Source organism: Lathyrus oleraceus, chromosome 6, assembly GCF_024323335.1.
Source record: "Lathyrus oleraceus cultivar Zhongwan6 chromosome 6, CAAS_Psat_ZW6_1.0, whole genome shotgun sequence".
Classification (NCBI taxonomy): Eukaryota; Viridiplantae; Streptophyta; class Magnoliopsida; order Fabales; family Fabaceae; genus Lathyrus; species Lathyrus oleraceus.
Window position 1 is genome coordinate 468,436,208 of NC_066584.1, and position 19,725 is coordinate 468,455,932.

Genomic DNA, 19,725 nt, shown 5'->3' on the forward strand with positions numbered 1-19,725 from the left:
CTTGAATTGGATAATGGAACTTGAATGGATTTCATATCATAAAAACTGAGCAAGTTATGGTCCTTGGAATTTGACCTCCTAACTAGGGTTCAAACAAAATGACCTATAATATTTCACCATATAAAGTGACTTTCCAAGCAAAACAAGATCTTGACTTAAACATGAAAGTTGTTTGGAATGTAACAGGGAGTAAATTTACTCTTGGAATCATTTTCATATGACAAAAAATGTAGGAGATATGGTCTAGGGAACCCTAGTTTTGATCAGTTGAATTTCTCTGGTCAACCACCATAAACCAACTTGCAAACTTGATAGTCTCTTGATCTTTAGAACTAATGGAGGATCATATATGTGTAATATGATGTAATATGAAGTATCCCTAGAAATATTTGATCAAATGCTGAAGCAACTTATTGAGGAAGTCACGCAAGATACCCAGATGAATTAGGGCTTCCAAGGCAAACAAGCTTCAAACTCTTGATGAATTCTTGATCAAAATGATATGTGAAGACCATGGGGATCCATATATGATGTCTAGAGTCAATGTTAACCATCTATTGATTAATCTCCTTACATATATATAAGACCCAATTTTGACCCTAAGATCCCTCATGTAATTTCATAATAAGCATTAACATTGGGATCATACCTTGGCATCCTCCTTACCCCTCTTTCATTGGGTTTGTTCTGGGAGAGATCACCAAACAACTTGTGATTGTAGCATACTTGTATTTATCATTTAACTAACCAAAATATCAAAATATGTCTTTGCATTTGCCTAACTCTTTTGTAGGAAGGACATGATCTCCATTGATCTATCAAGTTCACATCTAGGGTTTGAGACCCTCATGAATAAAGAGCACAACCAAGAATTGATCCAATAATGGTTATGATCATCATATATGAGTCCCAATATTCTCTACATGTTATATTGTTCAAGTTTTCTTCAAGAGTTTGAGGGTGATTTGCCTTGGAAACCCTAGTTTGATTGGATATCTTGAGTAACTTCTCCAACAATCTATCTCACCAATTGATCAAATTTCTCAAGGGACACTTAAAATTTCATCATATTATGCATATATGATCTACCATGAGCCAATAAAGTCAAGATAATTGGAAGTTAGCAAGTTGGTTGATGGTGGTTGGCCAGATGGATTCGTCTGATCAAAACTGGGTCTCCCTAGACCCTATCTCCTACAATTTTCACCATATGAAAATTATTCCAAGATAAAAATTACTCTAAATTACATTACAAACAACTTTCATGTTGAGACCTAGATCTAGGTTTGCTTGGAAAATTATTTTCTATGTTGAAACATTATAGGTCATTTTGTCTAAACCCTAATTTGAAAGTCAACTTCCCAAGGCCATAACTTGCTCAATTTTTATGAGATGAAATATTTTCAAGTTGAAAAATCAAATTCAAGTTTCTACTATAAATTTGATTTTTGGAGTGGGAGATAATTTAACTTTTTTGAGCATGTGATATGAGGTTATATTATAGGTCACTTTTGACCTATACCATTGATCAAGTGATTTTTCCAAACTTCAAAAATGCATAACTCTATCATTTTAAATCCAAATGACATGAAATTGGTGAAAATTTTTAAGGTATTTGAAAGAGCTACAACTTTTATGAAGACACATTTCTCATTTGAAGCTCATATAAAAATTTAAGCAAGGTGGGATATTGAGACATATGGCTTGACACTTAGAAAAATTTTGATATGTCAAATTTTTTCAAACTTCCACCTCAAATTTCTTCAAGTTACAAACTCCAAATGGAAAAGTGTTGAACATGAAAGTTATTCCTCTTGATCTTACCTTTCCAAAGAGCTCAAATTCATTCATTTTGGACAAGGAATGCATAGGCTGTGCATGGCATGAAATGGGTGTCATCACTTGGAAAGGATCAAACTTCAAATCAAAATGTACACTTGCCTTGCAATCCAAGCTGAATTCAGACTATCTCACACTTATTTGTGGACTTATGGCAATGATTTTATGGGCCTATGCGCGCCCATGCACCCATGCATCATCAATGACCAAATTTGGAAAGCGAATTCAAGTGTGCAAAAAGCAATGGATTCAGCTATAAATAGAGCCTCATATGCTCAGCATTTCACACACATTGGCGCCAACCTTGATCCCCTAACTCTAACCCTTACATTGCAAAGGATAAACCTGAGAAATTCATTTGAATTTGAGTTTGAATTTCCACTGTTTTGAAATTTAAATCTCCAGGAATCCATAACCTTTTGAGCATTCAATCCTTCTTCTGCAAGCATTTGGAGTGAGATCAAGCACGAGCAAGAGCAAGATCAGTTGAATCCAGACCTCCATTGAAGGTATTTTCCAGAAATTTTGATCTCTTTGATTCTCTTTAATTCTTGCTCAATTCTATTGATTCTTTGGTTGTCTGAAGTCCTACCAATGTAGGCATGAAGATTGAGTTGCTTAGAGGCCAAATCGAAGCAACTCAGTTCATGTACCTCAAATTTCAACTCCCTGTATCTCTCAATATACTTGGAGTTAGAGTGAATTGAGGCCAGATTCGAACTCAGTGCCATTTTTACTTTGAAATCATGTCCTTGTTTTTAATTTTGGTGATGGTTGAAGGTGGACCAGTCCGGTGAGGTCCACCGGAGAAGAAGACCGGATCTACAACTCCGGCGATGTGTTGGCGTCTCTCACAACCATAGGATCCATCTAATTTGTTTTAATCCTGAGCGTTCTTTCTAATTACCAAGGTTATGACGCGCTGACTAGAGCCCATCGTGGATAGCGCGTTTGTGACCACTTGATCTGCCACCTTAATTAATGAGGGAGATCAAGTGGTCCACATTTTTTCTGATATTTTAATTTTCATTTTAATTGCATTATTTTCAATAATTCATATTAAATTCAATATTGATCCAAAAAATATGGGACTTTCACAAAAAAGTTTCAAATATTTTTCTCTTTCATATTCAGAATTAAAATTATTTTTTGGATCATTATTAATATTTTTCATGAATTAATTGATTTTGCATTTGTTTTTAATTGTTTAAATATATTTTTAAATGTCCAAAAATTATGAAATTTTTTCTCCAAGGTCCTTTGACCTTGTTTGACCTATGATAAATTTCATGGCCATTTCTTTGGTGTTTTGATGAGATTTTAGGAATTGGACAAACCATATTTAATTTTAATGCATTATTTTAGTATTTTAATTTGAATAAATGCCAAATAAATTTGTTGACTAATTGTGATGACTTGTTTATGTTTGACTCTTATTGTTGGGTCTTGGTCAAGGTTGATTTGACTTTGTCGAATTGATATCATTGGATTTAGGGGATTGGTGGAATGTACATTCCATCTCCCAAAATGAATGGATGATATTAATTTGGTAAAAGTCCTCCTTTGACCAATTTGTGATTTGATCCATTCCCCTCCCACTTCATCTTATTCCCTTTCTTCATTCATTCATTCCATTTGGCCTATGATATCTCATAATCCTAAGGCTAGTTGATTGAAAAATTGACATGAGTATGGATGAGATTAGACCACACCTTTTGCATATTCTTTTTGTGTGTGGTATGTTTCATGAGCATAGTCCATTATACTATGTCTCTAACATGCATTAGCACCAAAGTTTTATTGCCCGACCTCAAATAGTTGTGACTTCTACATAAGTCCAATTACGATTACTTAACATAGCGCTAAATTTGTAACCTAAAAGGCATAAGCATTCTAGTTAGTGAGATTGTAAGTCTCCCCTCTTTCATGGTATTGTGTGGAAATTTGGCCTTTTTTCCTTCCTTTGGAAGATGTCTTGGTTTAAGGATCCATGCTTGTGATAAGTGGGTTGAGTGTTCTCCAAAGAATGACTTCAATTAAAAAGCAAAAGCAAAACAATACTAACTTCTAACCAATTAACTACTAACTTTTAATTTCAAGTCATTTACTTTAATGCCATTTAATTTTTGTTTCTATTCATTTGCCATTGTTCATATCATTCTAATTGTTTATGATAATGCAATTTTTACTTTGTCCATTTGGACCATATTGTGTGATATATTTTGTTTGTGTATACTTTGCTTGTTTGTGTGGTCTTTGACCATTAATGTACATAATAATAACAAAAACCCTAAAAAAAACTCTTGAGTGGACTGTTAGCTTGATCTTGGACAAATGGACTTAGAATCTAGGCAACCTTCCTATGCTAATGGACTTGGCCAATGTCAATTTGTTGAAGAACCAAGTGCTTGCAATTTGAAATTCATCTGATACATCTTTGAAGACTTCTCTGAGTTCGTCTGTAACATGATCATTGTGAAGCTATTATTTTGAACTTGTGACCTATGGAATTCATATGTTACATGGGCTATTTTGGAGAAGATCTTGGAATGCATAAGCTTGGATGTGGCCATCTTTATTTGATGCCTTGCTCTTCAAGATAATATAATTGTGCATTTGTGTGTTGCTTGATTCTAAAATTCCAAGGGAATTCTAGGTTTCTATTGAGATTCTTGTCTATTGGATTGCTACCCACTTGGTCAGATCTTTTCAACTCTAAACTTTTAATTTTGTACATAGGATAATCTCTTCATCTTTTCCCCATTTCTTTAATTTCAAAATCTCTCCCTCCATTTTTCAAAATCTTCTTTTTGTGAACTACTTTTGTTCTAAACTTTGACCACTTTGCAAAAAAGGATAGAAACTTTGGCCTTATGCCATTGCATTTTCAAACTTCTTTTCTTAAATCAAGCTTGTAAAATTTTTTAACTATACTTGATCTAAACTTTTAAAAAAGCCAAAAAGAACTAACTCATTCAAACCATTTTTTGGCCTTTGTGCCTTTCAAACTTAAATTTTGTTAAAAGTAATGCATCCACTTTGAAATTTGTATCACGAACTACGAGGTTTTGATCCCTCATTTTTATGTTGGTACGTAGGCACAAGACCGAAGGTCTTGCCAAACACAAAAATATAATTAATGAATTCTTTTCTCATCCCCCCATTCTATTTGTTTGTAAACATCACTTTATACTAAGTACATATGCACACAAAAAGGGCCCCCTAGGAGTACCTAGGACACTTTGGGTGCTAACACCTTCCCTCTGTGTAACCAACCCCCTTACCTGTAATCTCTGACATTTTATTAGTTTTGATTTGAAAACTTCTTACTTTTTGGGTTTTGTTCGTACTTTTTCCCTTTTCCCTTGGAAACAATAAAAGCGCGGTGGCGACTCTTGTTATTTGATTTCTAGCTTGTCAATAGCTTGATGATCATGAATTTACCGCTACAATATAGGATCTAAAACCCTAGATATGAGCTTGATAGAGCATGGGTGAACATACATACTACCTACAAAAGTAAGAAACTATACATTGACATATTTTTGGTATTTTGGTTAGTAAATAATGAAAAATAAAGTATAATACAATCAAATGTGCTTGGTAACCTCTCCCAATGCAAACCCAATGAATAAGGGGTAAGGAGGATGCCAAGGTGTGATCCCAAAGCCAATGCATATGATGAGATATCATGAGGGATCTTAGGGTCAAAATTAGGGTCTTACAGCTGCCTCTATTTAAGGACATTCTAACTGAGGATGTGAAGGTTAAAATCTTCGTATCAACTCAATAGAATGGACTTAAATAACAACATATAGAAACAAATTTTGGTCCCTAAGAGACCTCATGATACATATGATATGAAATATTAAAAATAATCTCTGTGGGGAAAATATTGCCACAAAGGAAAAGAATCCGGAGAGACTGAAAGTCCATAGGAGTATAATGCATTCCATAGGGAACACTCACTAGGGAGACAGAGACTCTGGGGATAAATAGTTGTGCGTAGACCAGGCTATGACTTGAAAACTGTTGGAGACACGAGAGGAATTCCATGAAAATAAATCAATGGAAGGACTCGGTTGGGGATAAGGGAAAATCTGCAGGGGAAACAGGTAAATTAGAACAAAAATGAAATACCTGAACCAAATAGGGGATTGGCGACTTCACTGAGGAAATACGCACTCAAACTCAACTGGGGAAGAATGAACTTCAACACAGGAGTACCAGAAGTATATCATCTATTACCGATTACTGGGTAGGAAGATAGTATATTCTGACAGAGGATCATCCGTTACCGATTAGGGTAAACATATCGAGGATGACTCGCTGAGAAAAAGGAGGTGTATTCGTTACTGGTTACTGGGTAAGAATGACCTACTGGGGAAAATATCAAATAGGGTTTATAACTATCGATTACTGGGCAGAAGACCAAAGAGAGAATATCCATCACTGGTTATAGTGAACATATCAAGGATAAACTTAAAGGAAGAATATCCGTCATCGGTTAGGATGAACATATCAATGATATACTGCAGGGGAAAAATAGGAATTATATCTATCAGTTACTCGATAGAATACCAAAGAGAGAATATCTGTCACCGGTTAAGATGAACATATCAAGGATAGACTCAGCAGGGGAAAGCAGGATTTACAACTGCCTGTTACTGGGCAGAAGACCGCAAGGAGGGGAAAATCCGTCATCGGTTAAGATGAACATATCAAAGATTAACTCTCTAGGGAATGAAATAGGGATTACAACTACCTTTTTACTGGGTAGAAAACCACAAAGGGAGAATATCCGTCATCGATTAGGATGAACATATCAAGGATAGACTGCCTGGGGAAATGTGAAAACGAATCCGCTGGGGAAAACAAAGGAAGTGAATTACATTTAACGGGTATTGGGAAAAACTAATGTACTAAAAAATTGAGAGGAATATTACCAGTTACTGGGTAACATATTCTCAAGGTACCAAAATATCTATCTAGGTAGTAACTAGAAAGAAACGGTCAAACAAAAACTCGACCCAATGAGGATATAACTCAAGGGGAGTGATTCCATCCAGATAGTTAACTAGGGAGGAAACTGAAGCAATAATCATCCACAAGGAAATAACTCACTGGGGAAATAAGAAAGGTTAAACTCTTTCTGCTTAAGGGACTGACACTTGACAATTGAAGGAGGACAGACACACCAATCCTGTATGGGGAATAATATCACCGTAGCAAGAGATCAAAAATAAGGAATCAAATGCAATAAAATACATAATGAAAATATCTGATGTTGTGCTTTATGCATGAATATGTATGTATATGATTATAATTATACTGACAAAACAATCCCAAAGGATACAAAAGATCACAACTTTGAATCACCGCTACAACACTCGGCTAATCTCAACAAGATGGAAGCAGCAACTGGAGAAAAATGTTGGGGATGAAAAATAAATCATCTAGATCTGAATAACTCAATCCTGGTTGGGGATAGAGAGAAAAGATCTGCTGAGGATTCAACTCTACGGGAATTTTAGGTCAACACCATATCAAATGGGAGACAACCTCGCAGGGGATCAAACGTTGCTCAAAACCAAATACTGTTGGGAACAAGATATCTTCGATATCTGAAGATGAAATTCGCCGGGAAATACAGGATATAAAACTCTGTACGGGGTCTGAGCCATTTGCTAATGGTGAGACTCTACTACTCAGCTGGGGGGAAATTGTTTGCAAAAGGGACTAATCACCAGCTCCACTCTACTGGGGATAAATGATGAATTGTTTGGGAAAAATCATCAAACCAACTGCTTGGGTGTAGTGGGAAATTCATGATCAACAAGCTATTGACAAGCTAGAGATCAATTAACAAGAGTCACCACCGCGCTTTTATTGTTTCCAAGGGAAAAGAGAAAAAGTACGAACAAAACCCAAAAAAGTAAGAAGTTTTCAAATAAAAACTAATAAAAGTCAGAGATCACAGGTAAGGGGGTTGGTTACACAGAGGGAAGGTGTTAGCACCCAAAGTGTCCTAGGTACTCCTAGGGAGCCCTTTTTGTGTGCATATGTATTTTGTAAAAAGTGATGTTTACAAACAAATAGAATGGGGGGATGAGAAAAGAATTCATTAATTATATTTTTGTGTTTGGGAAGACCTTCGGTCTTGTGCCTACGTACCAACATAAAAATGAGGGATCAAAACCTCATAGTTCGTGCTATAAATTTCAAAGTGAGTGTGTTGATTTTAACAAAATTTAAGTTTGAAAGGCACAAAGGCCTGAAAATGATTTGAATGAGTTAGTTATTTTTTAGGCTTTTTGAAAGTTTAAGTCAAGTATAGTTAAGTTTATTCACAAGTTTGATTTAAGAAAATAAGTTTGAAAATGCAATGGCATAAGGCCAAAGTTTCTATCTTTTTTGCAAAAGTGGTCAATGTTTAGAACAAAAATAGTTCACACAAAGAAGATTTTGAAAATGGAGGGAGAGATTTTGAAATTAAAGAAATGGGGAGAAGATGAAGAGACTACCCTATGTACAAAAGTTAAAAGTTTAGAGTTGAAAAGATCTGACCAAATGGGTAGCAATCCAATAGACAAAAATGTCAATAGAAACCCAGAATTCCCTTGGACTTTTAGAATCAAGCAACACACAAATGCACAATTATATTATCTTGAAGAGCAAGGCATCAAATAAAGATGGCCTCATCCAAGCTTATCCATTCCATGATCTTCTCCAAAATAGACCATGTAACAGATGAATTCCACAAGTCACAAGTTCAAAATAACAGCTTCACAATGATCATGTTGCAGATGAATCTTAGAGAGATCTTCAAAGATGTATCAGATGAATTTCAAATTGCAAGCACTTGGTTCTTCAACAAGTTGGCATTGGCCAAGTCCTTTAGCTTATGAAGGTTGACTAGATTCTAAGTCCTTTTGCTCAAGATCAAACCAACAGTCCATTCAAGATTTTTTTTAGTGTTTTTGTTTTTATTATGTACATTCATGGTCAAAGACCACACACACAAACAAAATAACACCAACAAAATATATCACACAATATTGGCCAAATCGACAAAGTGAAAATTACATTAACATAAACAATTAGAATGATATGTATAATGGCGAATGAAATAAAGTGCTAAAAGTAAATTGCATTAAAGTAAAAGCTTGAAATTAAAAGTTAATGGTTAGTAAGTTAGGAGTTAGTTTTGTTTTGCTTTTGCTTTCAAGACATTCTTTGGAGAACACTCAACCTACTTATCACAAGCATGGATCCTTGAACCAAAACATCCTCTAAAGGAAGGAAAGAAGGCCAAGTTTCCACACAATACCATGAAAGAGGGGAGACTTACAATCTCACTAACTAGAATGATTATGCCTTTAATGTCACAAATTTATCGCTGTGTTAACCAATCGTAATTGGACTTATGTAGAAGTCACAACTATTTGAGGCCGGGAAATAGACTTTTGGTGTTAATGCATGTTGGAGACATGGTATTATGAACTATTCTCATGAAACATACCACACACAAAAAATATGCAAAAGGTGTGGCCTAATCTCATCCATACTCATGTCAATTTTTCAATCAACTAGCATTAGGACTTTGAGATGTCATAGGCCAAATGGAAATGAATGGATGAATAAGGGGAATTAGATGAAGTGGGAATGGGATGAATGAGATCACAAATTGGTCAAAGGAGGACTTTTACCAAATTAATATCATTCATTCATTTTGGGAGATGGAATGTGCATTCCATCAATCCCCTAATCCAATGATATTAATTTGACAAAGTTAAATCAACCTTGACCAAGGCCCAACAACAAACAAGCAAACTCAAATAAGTCAATACAAAAGGTCAACAAAATTTAAATGGAATTTATTCAATTAAATATAATAAAATAATGCATTAAAATCAAATAGGTTTTGTCCAATTCCTAAAATCTCATCAAAACACCAAAGAAATGGCCATGAGATTTATCATAGGTCAAACAAGGTCAAAGGACCTTGGAGAAAAAATTTCATAATTTTTGGACATTAATTTTTTTTAAACAATTAAAAACAAATGCAAAATCAATTAATTCATGAAAAATATTAATAATGATCCAAAAAATAATTTTAATTCAGAATATGAAAGAGAAAAATATTTGAATTTTTTTGGTGAAAGTCCCATATGTTTTTGGATCAATGTTGAATTTAATATGAATTATTGAAGAAAATGCAATTAAAACAAAAATTCAGAAAATGTAAGTTACGTGGACCATCAGATCTCCCTCATTAATTGAGGTGGCAGATCTGATGATCCAAAACGCGCGTTCCACATGTACATGAGTCAACCACGTGGCACAAATGGTAATTCAAAGCAACGCTCAGGATTAAAACGTGAGATATGGATCCTATGGTTCACAACCTTGCCAAGTCATCGCTGGAGCCAGAGCTCCGGTCATCTTCTCCGGTGGCACTCACCGACTGGTCAAGATGAAACATCACCAAAAAAAGAAACAAGGACATGATCTTAAAGAGAAAATGGCACTGAGCTCGAATTTGACCTCCAATTACTCCAATTCCAAATATATTAAGAGATATGTGGAATTGAAATCTGAGGTACATGAACTGAGTTTCTTCGCTTTGACCTCAAAGCAACTCAATCTTCTTGCCTATATTGGTAGGACTTCAGACAACCAAAGAATCAATGGAATTGAGCAAGAATTTGAGAGAATCAAAGAGTTCAAAATTTCTGAAAATCACCTTCAATGGAGGTCTGAACTTGATGGATCTTGAGCTTGCTTGCACTTGGACTCACTCTAATTGCTTGCAGGAAGAGAATGGAAAGGTTTAGAAGCAATGAATTCCTGGAGAATTGAATTCCAAAACAGTGGAGATTCAAACTCAAATTCAAATGAACTTATCAGGTTTATCCTATGAGGGTGAAGGGTTTTCAATGGGGGATCAAAGCTGGCGCAATGGTGTTGTGAATTATGAGCAATTGAAGCTCTATATATAGATGAATCATGTGATATTTGCACACTCTCTTTCACTTTCCAAAATTGGCAAATGTTGATGTAATGTTGCATGGGCGCGCATAGGCCCATGAAATGATAGCTGAAGGTCCAAATTTGAAGTTCAGATGCTTTGAAGTTAGCTTAGATTGCAAGGCACATGTACATTGATGCTTGAAGATTGATCCATGCCAAATGATATCAGCCTGTTTAAGCCATGCGGAGCCTATGCATTTCTCATCCAAAATGAATGAATTTGAGCTCTTTGGAAAGGTGAGGTCAAGAGGAACAAGTTTGATGTTGAACACTTTTTCATTTGGAGCTTGGAACTTGGAGAAATTTGAGGTGGAAGTTTGGAAAAATTTGACATATCAAATTTTTTCTAAGTGTCAAGCCACATGTCTCAATATTCCACCTTGCTTAACTTTTAATATGAGCTTCAAATGAGAAAGGTGTCTTTATCAAAGTTGTATCTATCTCAAAGAACTTTAAAATGGTCACCAATTTCATGTCATTTGTATTTGAAATGATAGAGTTCTGCATTTTTGAAGTTTGGAAAAATCACTTGATCAATGGTATAGGTCAAAAGTGACCAATAATGTAGCCTCATATCACATGCTCAAAAAAGTTGAATTAGCTCCCACTCCAAACATCAAAGTTGAAGTAGAAACACTTAACTTGATTGTGCAACTTGGAAATATTTTATCTCATAAAAATTGAGCAAGTTATGGCCTTGGGAAGTTGACTTTCAAATTAGGGTTTAGACAAAATGACCTATAATGTTTCAACATAAAAAATGATTTCCAAGAAAAAATAGCTCTATGTATCAACATGAAAGTTGTTTATAATGTCATTTATAGTAAGTTTTATCTTGGAATCATTTTCATATGGTGAAAATTGTAGGAGATAGGGTCTAGGGAGACCCAATTTTGATCAGATGTATTTATCTGGCCAACCACCATCAACCAACTTGCTAATTTCCAATTCTCTTGACTTTCTTGGATCATGGTAGATCATATATGCATAAGATTATGAATTTTGAAGTGTCCCTTGAGAAATTTGATCAATTGGTGAGATAGCTTGTTGGAGAAGTTACTCAAGATACCCAGTCAAACTAGGGTTTCCAAGGCAAATCACCCTCAAACTCTTGAAGAAAACTTGATCAGTATAACATGTAGAGAACATTGGGACTCATATATGATGATCATAACCATTCTTGAATCAATTATTGGTTGTGCTCTTTGTTCATGAGGGTCTCAAACCCTAGAAGTGATCTTGATAAATCAATGAGATCATGCCCTACCTACAAAAGAGTTAAACTAATACAAATACATATTTTTGGTATTTTGGTTAGTGAAATGATAAAATACAAGTATGATATAATCACAAAGTGCTTGGTGATCTCTCCCAAAACACACCCAATGAAGGAGGGGTAAGGAGGATGCCAAGGCATGATCCCAATGGTAATGCTTATGATGAAATTGCATGAGGGATCTTAGGGTCAAAATTGGGGTCTTACATTGGGGAAGACCAACAAGGCTTTGCATCGTCAAGACTTACCTGTGCTCAAACTGCTGTTGATATTCCTTGCTGAAATTGATTGTTCTTAAAGTAATTGCTTTTATATTCTTAAGAAAAAATGATTTTAATTTATTAATTCCTCTCAAAATTATCATCATAAAAATTCAATTTTATTTAACTGAAAATAAATAAGAGTATAAACAATTGGATAAAAAACTCAACTTTATTTAATAGGATAGTAGTCTGTAAATGACAAGACCCCATAGATCTTTACAAAAGTTGAAAATGGTAATTTACATGGAAAAGGGCTACATTGAATACAATGATCACTACTCTTCCTACCAACTTCAATATCCATTGTTCTCTTGGCTTTGGTTGAGAATGATTAATCAGAACCAAATGACTTACTCAAAACTGCTCCAATGACTAGAACCAACCGAATGTAGTTACTTGCCATAATCCCTAACTTTTGCCTAGATTGCCCAAAGGTGGGGTACTTAATCTATCGGGATAAATTTTCCTTTTTACGTCTCTAACTTTTGCCTGGATTACCCTTTCGGGTTTTCAATCTGCAAGACCCCAATTTTGACCCTAAGATCCCTCATGCAATTTCATCATAAGCATTAGCATTGGGGTCATACCTTGGCATCCTCCTTACCCCTCTTTCATTGGGTTTGTTTTGGGAGAGATCACCAAGCACTATGTGATTGTATCATACTTATATATTATCATTTTTCTAACCAAAATACCAAAAATATGTCCTTGCATTTGCCTAACTCTTTTGTAGGTAAGGCATGATCCCATTGATTTATCAAGTTCATATCTAGGGTTTGAGACCCTCATGACAAAGAGCACAACCATGGATTGATCCAAGAATGATTATGAGCATCATATATGAGTTCCATTTATTCCTACATGATATATTGATCAAGTGTTTTTCAAGAGTTTGAAAGTGCTTTGCCTTGGAAACCCTAGTTTGACTAGGTATCTTGAGTAACTTCTCCAACAAGCTATCTCACCAATTGATCAAATTTCTCAAGGGACACTTCAAAATTCATCATCTTATGCATATATGATCTACCATGAGCCTAAATAGACAAGATAATTGAAGGTTAGCAAGTTGGTTGATGGTGGTTGGCCAGATGAATTCATCTGATCAAAACTGGGTCTTCCTAGACCATATCTCCTACAATTTTCACCATATGAAAATGAATCCAAGAGCAAAGTTACTCTAAATGACATTACAAATAACTTTCATGTTGAGAACTAGATCTAGTTTTGCTTGGAAAATCATTTTCTATGTTGAAACATTATAGGTCATTTTGTCTAAACCCTAATTTGAAAGTCAACTTCCCAAGGCCATAACTTTCTAAATTTTTATGAGATGAAATATTTCCAAGTTGCACAATCAAATTCAAGATGTCTACTTCAACTTTTATGTTTGGAGTGGAATCAAATTCAACGTTTATGAGCATGTGATATGAGGATAAATTATAGGTCATTTTTGAACTATACCATTGAACAAGTGATTTTTCCAAACTTCAAAAATGCATAACTCTATCATTCTAAATCCAAATGACATGAAATTGATGACCATTTTGAAGGTCTTTGAAATAGATACAACTTTGATAAAGACACTTTTCTCATTTGAAGCTCACATAAAAAGTTAAGCAAAGTGGAATATTGAAGTATATAGCTTAACACTTAGAAATTTTTTCAACATGTTGAAATTTCCAAACTTCCACCTCAAAATTCTCCATGTTCCATGCTCCAAATGAAAAAGTGTTGAACATCAAACTTGTCCCCCTTGATCCAAGTTTTCCAAAGAACCCAAGTTCATGCATTTTGGATGAAGATTGCTAGGTCTGCGCATGACTTTAATAGGGATGCATCATTGGAAAGAATCTAATGTACAAACTTCAGTTCACATTGCCTTGCCATTCAAGCTTCACTCAGACTTCAATTTGAATCATTTTGGACCTTAATGCATTGCATCATGGGGCTATACATGCCCATGCACTCGTGCCATTCACATTGCTAATTTTGGACAGATTTTGCAGTGTGCAAATATCATTCCCTTTGGCTATAAATAGAAGGCTTATGAGCACATTTGAACCACACCTTGCTGATAACATGAAACTATATCACATTTTTAGACTTGATTTAATTAAATTATATTGTTATTTGATTCAATTTATTTTCTATTATTCGATATTACTTGGTATTCTCTTATTATTTATTTCAGGTAACATTATTTGAAGCATGTGTGAAAAAGAAAGAAAAGGGGTGCAAAAAGAGGATTCTCTAGGAAAAGCATCTCACTAAAGCCCAGCCCACGCTTGGAACAAGGAAAATGGTTGTGACGACCGCCACAGGCATGTGACGAGCGTCACGCCCCTTTACCTAGTGTTACGACCGTAACACATGGTGTGACGGACGTCACACACCCCACTCCTATTTTTTTGGCATTGACGCGCGTAACAGAAGGACGTTCTCTCCTATTTTTCCTCTTGACTCGTTGACGCTTTAGAAACCCTACTGAAGATACTTTTGAGGAAACGGTTATTTTATGGATGAATATAAATAGACCTCAAAAGATCCAATTGGACATCGCTACGCCGTGCAATATTTTTCCTGCTTTCTAATTTTCCAGCATTCTATTTTCTTAGCATTTTATTTTCTTTCCTTTGCTAGCTTAATTTACTAAGCATTCAATTTATTTTTTCACGATAGTTTCTACACCGAAAACTATTATGTAATTTTTACTGGATCTAACCTTACGTTAGATCATAGCATTTTATTTCCTTGTTTTTATTTTCCTGTCTGATCAAGAATTGTGAAGAACAAATCCAACCGACTTGTGGTGGAGTGTTCGAGCATCGAGGCTAGGAACAAAACCAAGATTTCTAGTAATTTTCCAGGTTCATTAATTAATTGATTTATTATTTTAATTTACATATGCTCTGTGCTGCTGTTTATATATATTGTTTGTTTGATATGGCCGTATTTATGCATGATTATTGTTTAGGCATGTTTAGCATGTCCGACTAATCAATTTAGATATCGGTATGTAAAGTAAACGGAATAAAGGAATCAAAACTGAGTTGGTTTAAATTTATTTCAAAATATAGTCACTCTTTTTCTGGCCTCAATTTACAGAGTTAATACCAAAGTTTTTGTACGAGAGTAAAAGACATAAAGAAGTTAAAATCAATAGAACGACGGTTTGAGCTTTTAACTGGACAGTGTAAATTGAACATTAACTTTAAATCAGGGCGAAAGCAATTTTTAAAGTTAATTAAATTCTAATCATTTTCAAAAATTATTTTTAAAGGTTAAATGTGAGGACGAGAGTTAAACATTTAAGTTTAATCATATAGTCTAAGTCAACAGAGCGAGAGTTTGAGACGAGGGCATTTAAACGGTTAGTATTTTCTTAAAAAGAGTTTCTATAGATTCTATTGTTTTCAAAAAGTGATTTTAGATTTAACGAAATAGTGAGAGCGTACATTAATATAAAGTCATAGTCTGATTCAACAGAGCGAGAGTTTGAGGAAAAGACTTTTAATTAATAGTGTCTACTGAAAAGACTTATTTTAAAACTAAGAAAAAGACCAACGAAGATTTGATTCCCTAATTACGACGAACTACATACCGATATCCGTGTTATTTGATATTTAATCTAGATCTAAATTTAGTTTTACTATTCCCTCTAATCACTAAAGTATCATCCGCCTTAGCTTTACGCAGTAACCCTAGAAAAACGGTATATCGATTCATTAAGTCCCTGTGGGATCGATATCTTTTAAAACTACGCGATTAGACTGTGCACTTGCAGTTAATACCCCGATAGACTCATAAAGTCGCGATCAAGTTTTTGGCGCCGTTGCCGGGGACTTTTATTTAGTCGATATCGTAACTCTTCTGTTACGTTGTAGAGACTAAGGCTATTTTTATTTCCCTTCTTTTTCGTTGATTTGTATGCCACACACTCGCTCACAAGGCGAACCGTACTACTTACGAATCAACGACGTTGAACGATATCTCCGATTATTACGAGGAATTCAGGAGTATCGTGCTACAAACAATCTCCCTCCAATCGAAATTCCTGATCTCAAAAATCTTCTTCCCTCGACGATACCAGAGATGGAAGAACCAGCTCGTGCTCTTCGAGATTACGCTGCTCCATCGCAAGATGAGCCGCATTCGAGTATTGCTCCACCCGCAATCGAAGCGAATAACTTCGAACTTAAACCTTCACTGTTGCAGGCAGTGCAACAAAACCAATTTTCTGGAAATCCTACCGAGGATCCAAACCTTCATTTATCCGTATTTGTCCAATACGCTGACACTATTAAAGCTAATGGTGTCACTTCAGAGGCAATTCGACTTCGTCTCTTTCCTTTCTCGTTAAGAGATAAAGCTAGAAGATGACTTCAGTCTCTTCCTTCCAACTCGGTCACCACATGGAATGAGTTGAAGAAAGTCTTTCTTGCCCGATATTTTCCTCCAAGCAAAACAGCTATGTTAAGAGCCCAGATAAATGGATTTAAGCAGAAAGATAACGAGTCTCTTTTCGAAGCATGGGAAAGATACAAAGACATGATGAGACTTTGTCCACACCATGGTTTAGAGGACTGGTTAGTAATTCATACCTTCTATAATGGTCTCTTGTACAACACAAGGTTAACAATAGACGTCATTGCCGGTGGTGCGCTTATGGATAAACCTTACGCTGACGCTTATCAACTTATCGAGAGCATGGCCCAAAATCATTATCAGTGGGGAAGCGATCGAACAATGGTAGAGAAACCTCAAACAAAAGGGGGCATGTACGAGATAAGTAGCCTTGATCCTGTTAATGCAAAAGTGGATGCTCTTGCCCAGAAAATTGAAAGTTTAAATGTATCACCTCCAGCCACCGTGGTTGCCGTAACTCAAAATTGCGAAGTCTGTGGAATTCAAGGTCACACTCCTACATATTGTCAACTCCTAACAGGAATTCAAGCAGAGCAGGTGAACTATGCTCAAGGAAATCCTTACTCGCATACCTATAACTCAAACTGGAAGAACCATCCTAATTTTTCATATAAAAGTAACAACGCTTTATACGCACCAGGTCAAGCTCCCAGTCAAGCCCCAACTATACCTCCTGGATATCAAAAGCCGACCCCATCTACACCTAACAATAACGTTCCTAGGAAATCCAATTTGGAAATCATGATGGAGAACTTCATAGCTTCTCAACAGCAAACCAATAAAGAGTTCTTAAACCAGAATGTACACACCAACGAACAGATTAAACAACTAGCAAGTAAAGTAGATGCCCTGGCTACCCATAACAAAAAGCTGGAAACACAAATCTCGCAAGTAGCTCAACAACAAGCGCCTACTGCTGCCCCAACTGGTACATTTCCTGGACAGCCCCAACCTAATCCGAAAGGCCACGCTCATGCAATTATATTAAAAAGTGGAACAGAGGTAGAAGGACCGTCTGACCCAAGGATTGAGAACCAAAACTCTAAAAATTCAACTGAGGAAGAAGGTAGACCTAAGGAAAAGGAAGAGTGTAATAAAGAAACCGTAGAAAACAAAGAACCTTATGTACCTCCGCCACCTTACAAACCACCTATCCCTTATCCTCAAAGGCTAATTAAAACCAAAGACGCGGGCCAATTTAAAAAATTTGTTGACCTACTGAAACAATTAAACGTCACAATTCCTTTTACAGAAGCTATCACACAGATGCCCTCATATGCTAAGTTCTTAAAAGAAATTTTATCTAATAAAAGGAAACTTGAAGATAGCGAAACCGTTACACTCACTGCTGAGTGTAGCGCAATAATCCAAAATATGCCTCCTAAACTTAAAGATCCTGGTAGTTTTTCTATACCCTGTCATATAGGAAAATTTGTCATAGATAAAGCTTTATGCGACTTAGGAGCCGGTATCAGTGTTATGCCCTTGTCCATATGCAAGAAACTTGAAATGGGAGAATTAAGACCAACTAAAATGTCTGTGCAATTAGCAGATTGTTCCGTTAGATATCCCGTAGGAATTCTTGAAAACGTTCTCGTGCGCATAGGTCAATTCTACATTCCCACCGATTTTATAATTATGGACATAAGAGAAGATGAAGTTACCCCCATTATATTGGGAAGACCCTTCTTAGCAACCGCCGATGCTATCATAGACGTAAAACGAGGACGACTCACTTTCGAAGTAGGAGAAGAGAAAATTGAGTTCATTCTTTCCAAATTTTTGAAAACACCTGCAATAGAAGACACATGTTACTTCATGGATATCATTGATGAATGCATAAAAGAAACAAAATTAGAAAATGACGATTTGTCCGACTATCGTGTAGAAGACAGACTAAACCAATGTTTAGCAATAACATCAGATCCTACGCAATGCCTTAAGAAACCAACCCTCGACCTGAAAACACTTCCCAAAAATCTGAGATATGAATTCCTAGACTTAGAACTTGAACGACCAGGGATAGTCTGTTATTACCTTAGGATTGGCATTAATTTTGTAAAACAAATAATGTAATCATCTCTGTTGTTTTAATATGTTGGGTTGAAGAAGTTCAACATCTGGACCAACATGTCATGTACGATGTCATGACATCAGGCCTGTGACATTGTACATGTGTAGAAAACTGAATTAATTAATTCAGTATATATTCTGGGATTAGCAAGGATATCTGGTGAATATCCTAACTCCCATGTGGAGGTCTTAAAGACTTAATCAGAATATATATAGGCTCTAAATATGGAGATATATATGGAGAGATTCTAGGATTGAAGACCTTGTTTGTAGCAGAATTTTTCTGCTGAAGTTGTAACAGCAAATAACAAGTCTGCTGCGATTTCTGAAGGCCCAAATCCAGTTGGGTGATTAGATTATAAATAGCTAATTGTAACCTAGTTTTTGTAAGCCTCTTAGAATGAAAATTTAGGGGTGTGTGTGAGGTAAACCTCCCAATCTGTGGGAAGGTTACCATGTGTTTCTCAGTGGTCAAAGCTGAGAATATTTGTAACTCAAAGCCTGTAGGCAAGAGTGATTTTGTTCTTGAATGAAGCTGTGAAGCAAGTTCAAGGTGTGGTAACATTACATTGTATTTGTAGTGATAGGAATGGAAACTGGAGGTTTCTATCTAGGAGTTCCTAGGTATAGATTGCATTGGGTAGGGATTAAGTGAAGAGTTGTAAACGGGGGAGTTTAACTCTGAATTAATACTGCTGATAGTGGATCTTCTTCCTGGCTTGGTAGCCCCCAGATGTAGGTCATGTTGGACTGAACTGGGTTAACAATTTCCTGTGTTTGTTTTCCTTCTGCATGTGTTTTTGTTACTGTCATAAC

General features: G+C 35.7%; 1 non-coding gene across 1 annotated transcript; it reads right to left on the reverse strand.

The window, feature by feature from the left end:
- Window positions 1–16,881: 16,881 nt before the first annotated feature.
- LOC127098807 (small nucleolar RNA R71) lies at window positions 16,882–16,988 on the reverse strand. The gene has a single exon (XR_007793502.1). It is a non-coding gene; the product is annotated as a small nucleolar RNA R71 (small nucleolar RNA).
- Between the last annotated feature and the right edge of the window lie 2,737 nt (window positions 16,989–19,725).